Raw genomic sequence first — 8,758 nt, 5'->3', positions numbered from 1 at the left:
GGAATGCATATATTCAGTGTCCTTTTTCACAGTTACCTGCTGTAAACTGGGGTGTGACAACAGCATGGCATTTCCATTACCCCTACCCAATCCACACTTAAAAGATACATTTTCCCTATTGCTTGCAACATAGCCAGACAAGGCATTTGTTTCTCATAAATTCTGCAAACAGCCCATTTCTTGACATTGTCCTCTTAGCGATCTGAGAAGTACAAAACTGTAGTACAAACAAAAACCTGCCAAACACATTTTTTATGAGGCAATTTACCACACAGTCATCAAGGAATTCCTGACATGGCACTACCCAAAGACATACTCTATTGGGCATATTATGTTATAATAACAGCTTGGGCATGACACTGCCAAGAAGACTTCTTTGGCAAAGACACGACCCAGTCAGCATGTAACTGTTAACACTGTGCCCTTTAGCCACTTCCACTGCAAAGACTTCACATGTCTCTTCCAAAGCCATGGTTAGTTAAATAAAGCAGATGTTGCTGATTTGGAATCTTTTCATTTTCCAAACAGCAAGTAACTTCAAATTATCATTATTACGAATTTGCAATGATTCAGAGTGGTTTGGTTTGAGCCGACTCTTACTGCAATGAGTTCTGGAGCTCCTCTTCTGTTCTAGCTGCATGCCAAATACATATGTTAGGTTAGATCAGCCAGAGTGTATTTACATAAAGTACATTCTTGTGCACAGCAGTGTACTGACAGAGAAACAAAACTAAATTAAGTGTGTTGAGCAGCTCCTGAACTCAGGTGAAAGCACCTAACACAGACAGATTAAAGGTTTAATAAAAAAAATAAAAAAAAACAGTATGTGTGTAATTGCAGTACGAGCCACAAAGGGGACATTAAAACACTGAAGTGAAATTTGAAGCTACGTGATCTTTAATTCATTCATTTAAAAAACATTCTCCAGATGTAAGTAGTTTTCAAGACACTAGAGGGCAGACTTTAGTTTAGTAATTTGCATCTGTACAGTATCTACACTAGAGTAAATCCTTCTGCTCTTCAGTCTTGTTTATGACTACTCCTGGAAGGTTTACTCGAAAGCTTTAGAAATTAGGCATGTGACAAAAACTGCAGGACCTTCCCAAAAATGAGTTTATGACTACTCCTGGAAGGTTTACTAAGATGGTTTTTCTCTAAAACTCGGTTAGAAATTAAGGCATTCTTGCACAAAAAGAGATTATGAATGAGACAATCATTATTACATTAGTGAACGTATATAAAGAGGAACACCATCAAAACAACCTAAGAAACATTATATATATAGATATATGTATATAACAGAATATATTATCTATATATACAAAAATGTCAAATGTTGTCTCGTGTTATACATACCAGAGTCTAGAGTGTGGATAATGATCTCACACGATTAAACATGTATAAATATCACTAACATATTATTACTAATTCTAACAATGCTTATAAAAAATTATAATAATAATAATAATTAGTAATAAAGATATGAATAATAATATAATAATATAATTCACTTTAATTGTGAGGAGTATAAATTATAAAGTATACAATGATGATCCTATCGATGTTCTCCAAAAACATAATAAATATAGTATAGTTTACACTAAGTGAAATTAACACTACTAAAATAAAATATGAACTACGATGCAACAAGTTAGGATTACAACAAGTTGTATATATATATATATATATCTACAATGACATGTTAGTAATTTAATAGTGCAAGTATTGTGCATTAGGTGAGGATCGACTAACATGGTGCTTAGGTCAGGCAAATCCAATCCATAGTAGAAGGGGTAGATCAAGAGATCTACAAGTGATGTCTAAACTGATGGGTCTTGCGGAGGTGGTGGAAAACAGTGAGAGACGGAGCAGCCCTGAGGTTCTCCGATAGCTGGTTCCATCACAGAGGGGCTAGTGAAGAGAAGGAGCTGGTGGGGGGTTGTAGGACAGTGGTCTTCAAAGTAATTTTGGCATGGGCATAAATTGATCTTACTTGGCTGTTTGCGGGAACAGGTTCTTATCTTACACAGTGCCTTCTCGCGATATATATATATATATATATATATATATATATATATATATATATATATATATATATATATATATATATATATATACACAGTTTATGTCCCATCCAGCTAACTTATGATTGGGCTACCGCAGAGACAATGCAGATATTTAATTGGTTGATCGTACCGCAATAGCCATTAAAAAAAATGCATACGTACAAGCACAGCATAAGCGAGTAGCACTATAAACAGACTGCTGGGGCGTTTTGTTAGAAAACGTGTTTAAGCTCTCTTTATTTTCCCATGCTAAGAACCGCCAGAAATGTCTTCAACCCATAATTTAAGAACAGCTAACGCGAGCACGATGGTGGCATGAATTTGCCCACGACTTTGAGGACCACTGGTGTAGGGAGATGCGAAAGATTGGAGGTAGAAGGGGGCAGTGTGGTGAAGAACGCGGTAGGCAAGAACAAGGGTCTTGTTTTGACTGCATGGTTGGTCAGGGTGTCCTCAGCTCACCGCACACCAGTGACCCCTGTAGTCTGGGCTCACCGCGCACCAGCGGACCCCTTTAGTCTGGCCGGGCGCCTGCGGGCTTGCCTGTAAGCTGCCTAGAGTTGCGTTGTCCTCAGGTGCTGTAGTTCTTAGGTTGCTGCACTTCGGAGGACAGCGTGTGTGGGTCTTCACCCCTCCTGAGTCAGCGCAGGGGTGGTAGCAGTGAGCTGATCCTATAAATAATTTGACATTCGAAATTAGGAGAAAATAATAAAAATAATTGGTGACTACTAAATTTAAAAAATAAATAAATAAGAAGCGGTCAGACAAGAAGTGTTGAGAGAAGGTGAGGGAGGGGTCAAGCGTAACACCTAGGTTTTTAGCAGAAGGAGATTTTTTTTAAAGCCAGTCTGTTTATTTAAAATTGACTAAATTAATGATGTTAAAAAAAAGAGATGCTGCAATAATAGTTTAGGTCATGAACTGTACTCCTGTAAGGTATGTCGTCCGATGTTTCATCATTAACTGTACTATTTCTTATACTCTATTGCTGCCAATTGGTAAAGGTATGTGTTGTATGCTATTTCAGCTTCAAGCACATGCTGAAAAAACAACTGGTAAGCACTTAAGACATGGTATCAGTGACACAGCATGGGTAATGTTTAACTCCACTATCAAAATGTGAAAATAAAGCATAATTTACTATGAGATATAGACCTAGCAAGCAAGAATACCGATAACGTACATGACAAAGCATTTTAGTCAGGGACATGGAGTTGAGGAATGAATATACTCTTTCTTAATGTATAATGTGACTTTAAAATAAACAATCTGCATTAATTATACTGTAGAAATAGAGATCCAAATATGTGCACAGAGCCAAAATCAGATTTCTGATACTCACAGAATTTAGGTCCAGTGAATAGGGGTCTTATTAGGGTTGCATCTTTGAAATGCAAAAAAAAAAACAATCACCGACAATGCAACTTTTAAATTTGTGCTTGCTGTTTGATTTTTGTCGTTCCAACAATTTCTTAACAGGAATAGCTGAGGTTGCATCTAATTTAAAGTTAATTTTTGACCAGTCCAACACCTAGGCAATTCCTCTAGTCATTCCAAAGGTTTCCTATCAAACTGAAAACTCGCTCAACAAATGCATTACTGCATGGCACAGAAAACACATGCTGAATAATTCTCAAGATATTCGGGACTTCAGCTGCCCTGAAAAATTAATGCCAATTATCAGCAGGTCCAGTGAGACTGTTATCTTCCATTATATCCGGGGCAGCAGTCCGCCAGAGACAGAACTTCCTGTACAAGTTAACCCCTGTCAACACTCAATTTCAAAAGGTCATGCAGCTTCATAAATAAATTCAGTTGTACTCAGCCTTTGCTTTACAGGGTAACCAAAAAACTAATTGTTTGCTCTATAAATCAGCTGGCTTCTGACATAACATCGAAAAGTTCTGTGGCATTCATACAATCCTTTTCAAGAACATAGATTATTATTATTATTATTATTATTATTATTACATTTCGATGTTTCCAGTACTTCCAAGAATGCTTTTCCACTCTAGCCATTATATCCACTGAATTTGCACTGGCCAACTCTCTGAACTATGATCATGTCACATATGACTTTGCATCATGAAAGCAAGAAAAGTACATTTGTAAGCTATATGTTTCATTTCTATTGGTGCATTCCATTGGACCATTAGAAAGATTTCAAACCGTTTTTTTAATTCGCTGACTGCAATTTTGGCTCTGGTTGGGTGTATAGGAGTATGGATGGTGAGGTGTGAAAGTATGTAGGATATGTAACATGTTTTGTGAACTGTGTTAAGTACATTTAAGCAGCTTAGCTGTCCTGTATGAGTTAAGGACTCCTGTAAAGTGAATTTAGTATCTTCAAGTGAAGATAGGCTTTTGTTTTGGTTTGTGTGTTTAAGTGTTTTGGGTTAAACCTTTATTTTGTTCCTGTCTTTTGTTTATTTTGTGTTAATAAAAATGTGCCTAGTAGGGTTGCCATTGGTCCAGTTTTATAACTGACAGTACTGTTTTTAGGAGGTTTGTTCTTTGTCCGGTATGAATATAAAACCGAACGTGTTTTTGTCCTGTATTTCACACATCGCTTCATAGAACCGGAATAGAACAGCAACATGTAATGTTTTCTTTGGTGGAAATACCTGTCATTTATTTCCACTCCCATTTTTATTTGCCATGTCTACAGAGAGATTGTTCCCTCAAAAACGATAACATGATGTTAATGTAGCTGAGGAGTTTTTCAGTACCTTTAATCATGCTGAAAGGCAAGACATCATTTAATCCTGAATGGTCAAAAGAATATGAGTTCATTGCAAAAATTAGGCCACAAGAGCACCACATGTTCTGCAGCCTGTGTAGATGGGATGTAGGTTTCAGCAGTCATGGAAAAGGAGAATTGAGTCAACACGTGAAAAACACAAAATGAACTTGCATAATTCAGGTACCTCATCTAAAATACAGACTATGTCTTCATTGTTTTATTCACTGTGACACACTGTGGTCATCGGGCTGTTGTTACAGTCAACTAGTGACTCTCAATGAACTGTTGTTAAACTCACCAATGAGCCACCAGACCAGGCTAGAAAGCTAATGAGATTCATCAGACCAGGCTAGAAAGCTGGTGAGATTCACCAAAATAATATGGACTTTTCCATGGAGACAGTCAATGTGGAGTGTGGGGAGATCAAATTAAACATTTTAGTCGACTCTGACAGCAAATCATTTAGGAAATGATAAATAATAGAAGTCCTACTAAATCGCACTCATTTATGAACTTCCCTTCCATTTAAGTAGTCAAATTCAAAAGCAAAGACATTTGAATATAAGTTGATGGAGTTTGTGCAATGTTGGAGCAATGTTGCCCTGCCCCTGTGTGTATTTCTGTGTTGTATGTTGCGTGTAGTGTGTTAATGTTGGTGTATTGTAATTGGTACATGGGATATAATATGGGTTATGTGCACAGGTGTTTAAATGTGTATTTGTATTTAGGCACGAGGATTGCACAGCACTTCACGTGCAGGTAATATGTGAGCAGAGGGAATTGCACTTACAAATTACTGTGCAGTTGTCCCAAGTCTCCAATTGAATGCTTGATTAGCAATCGAGTTTTGGTACAGCTGCATAAAAGCAGCATGTTTTCACTCACTCAGGGTTGTCTGTTCGATGAGTAGAGAACGGGTGTGAAGAGGAGAGAATTAAAAACAAGAAAACTAAACAAAGTAAATATATAACCATTGTTTTGACCCACCGTGTTTGTTTGTCTGTTAGTCCACTGTTTGTTTAAGTGTTGTTTGTCTATTTATTTTGGCGTCAAGTGCCGTGTCCTGTTTTTTGTACAGCTGAATTATTTTCTAATAATAATAAATTGCGCAGCAACGAATTCATTTATCATTTCATCTTGCAGTACTCTGTGTTTCTTCTGGTCTGAAGTCCCCACTACAGTAGTCTTTGTCACAAGATGACAATATTTTTATGATCTAACCTTGGCGTTTAATGTCATAGCAATGAAGTCATGAAAAAGAGTACTGCTTAGCATAATAAGAAATTAATAAAAAAAAAAAAAAAAAAACTTCAAAACGTTTGCGTGAATTTACTATTAAATTTAATTTAGCATGCTACTGTGTGCATAAAAAACTATTACTGTAAATAGTTTATAATAGAATTTCATAAACTTCCAATTTTATATAACCCCTCGCTTAGCTAAAGCATATAGAGGTGCCCAAATAATAGAAAAGGCGTTGGCGTGTATTATTCATAAAAAAAATAAAGGACTGGAGAGAATGTAAAGCCCAATGGAGAAAACTGCATGATAGAGATTTGTGAAGAGCAAGAAATCCCTTATGTAAAGAGTGGAGTCAGAATCTCATGGCCACACTAGGAATTGCCAGTTGCTATACATGTGCTGGTCTTTCTGTTCGTGTCACTGGCATCACATGTGTGTTTATGTTTAACAGATCGTCAAACTTTTGACCTGTCATTCTAAAAATGTATTTCTTTCTGACAACAGCAGGTCTGTTACCACCACAGCACAAACTTTTTTCCTACTACTAGTCGCCATATTTTAAAGCAGTCACCGCTCCCAGTATATAAGAAGTGGACATGGATGAGCTCTGTGAACAATATGGCATCGTAGAAAGCCTTATCTGCTATTGACTAGTGAACAGAGATACCTGAAAATGTTCAACAAAGTACAGGGAAACTTCAGGAGCTTGAAGAAAATAAACTCTTACATTTTTTCATGTAGATAGTGTGAAAGCAGAGCTCCAAAATTATTCACCTCCGCACCCCCTTGGACTTTTCCACATTTTATTGTTTTACAACATGGAATCAAAATGGATTTAATTATGAGTTTTTGCCACTAGTCAACACAAAAAAGTCCATAACGTTAAAGTGAAAAGTAAAATCTACAAATTGTCCTAAATTAATTACAAGTATAAAGCAGAAAATAATTGATTGCATAAGTATTCACTCCCTTTGCTATGACACACCTAAATAAGCTCTGGTGTAATCAGTTGTCTTTAGAAGTCACATAATTAGTTGAAAGAAGTCCATCTGTGTGCAATTAAGGTGTTTCGCATGATTTCAGGTTAAATACACCTGTCTCTGGGAGGTCCCACATTTGGTTAATACATTTCCTAACAAAAACTAGATCATGAAGACAAAGGAAAATTCAAAGCAAATCCAGAATAAGGTTCTTCAAAATCACCAATCAGGGGTAGGATATAAGAACATTTCCAAGGCACTGAATATCCCCCGGAGCATAGTAAAGTCCATTAAAAAGAAATGGAGAGAGTATGGCACAACTGTGAATCTGTCTGGAACAGGCCGTCCTCAAAAACTGAGTATCCGGGCGAGAAGGGCACTAGTCAGGGAGGCCACCAAGAGACCTATGCCAACTCTAAAGGAGTTACAAGCCCGGGTGCTTCACAAAACTGGCCTTTATGGGTGAGTATTAAAAAGAAAGCCATTGTTGGAAAAAACTCACATCAAACCTCGGCTAGAGTTTGCCAGAAGGCATGTGGGAGACTCTGAGACTAAGTGGAAGAAGATTCTATGGTCTGATGAGACCAAAATAGAGCTTTTTAGCCTCAACGGTAAGCGCTGTGTTTGGCGCAAGCCTAACACCACACATTATCCTGAGAACATCATCCCTACTATGAAGCTTGGTGGTGGCAGCATCATGCTATGGGGATGCTTCTTTGCTTCAGGGCCTGGAAAGCTCGTGAAGATAGAGGGCAAAATGGATGCAGCAAAGTACAGAGAAATACTGGAGGAAAACTTGCTGAAGTTTGCAAGAGACCTGGGACTTGGGAGAAGATTCATCTTCCAGCAGAACAATGACCCCAAACATACAGCCAAAGCCACACTGGAGTGGCTTAAAAGCAAAAAGTTCAATGTCCTGGAGTGGCTCAGTCAAAGCCTGGACCTGCTGTTGCTGTTCACCAAAGGTCCCCATCCAACTTGACGGAGTTTGAGCAATTTTGCAAAGAAGAGTGGGCAAAAATTGCAGTGTCCAGATGTGCAAAGCTGGTAGAGACTTATCCAAATAGACTCATGACTGTAATTGCTGACAAAGGTGCCTCTACCAAATAATGACTCAAGGGGGTGAATACTTATGCAATCAATTATTTTCTGTTTTGTATTTGTAATTAATTTAGAACAATTTGTAGATTTTATTTTTCACTTAGACATTATGGACTCTTTTTGTGTTGATCAGTGGCAAAAACTCCTAATTAAATCCATTTTGATTCCATGTTGTAACACAATAAAATGTGGAAAAGTCCAAGGGGGATGAATACTTTTGAGAGCCACTGTATGTATCAATTTAACAGGGGAATGCAAGGATATGTACTCTGAGTTCCTTAAGAACAACAAAAAAAAAAAATTCTGAAGGAGGCTCGGGATGGACAAAAGTACAGCAACAGATGAAGTTATGAGTTCACCACTATGGTACTATGATGAGTTGTGTTGCAATTTGTATTCTGTTTCGTAATCATACTAATAACTGAATGCAGGCAGTTGCATTGTCATTAAATGTGCCAAATAAATGAGAGTTCATATTTTACTATAACAGAAAGCAGTGAGCTTGGCCTTTTAAATCTGGCAATGTTTGTTGATTTTACCAAGGGCATGTCCTGTATTCTGGGGATGCGTCAGTGGCCACCCTAGCGCCAAGGCGCTCAGACAATATTGTCTATGGGTGTTTGCTA

The sequence above is a fragment of the Polyodon spathula genome, chromosome 3 (assembly GCF_017654505.1).
Source record: "Polyodon spathula isolate WHYD16114869_AA chromosome 3, ASM1765450v1, whole genome shotgun sequence".
Taxonomy (NCBI): Eukaryota; Metazoa; Chordata; class Actinopteri; order Acipenseriformes; family Polyodontidae; genus Polyodon; species Polyodon spathula.
The sequence above is the reverse complement of the archived record's forward strand: the minus strand, read 5'-3'. Positions refer to the sequence as shown.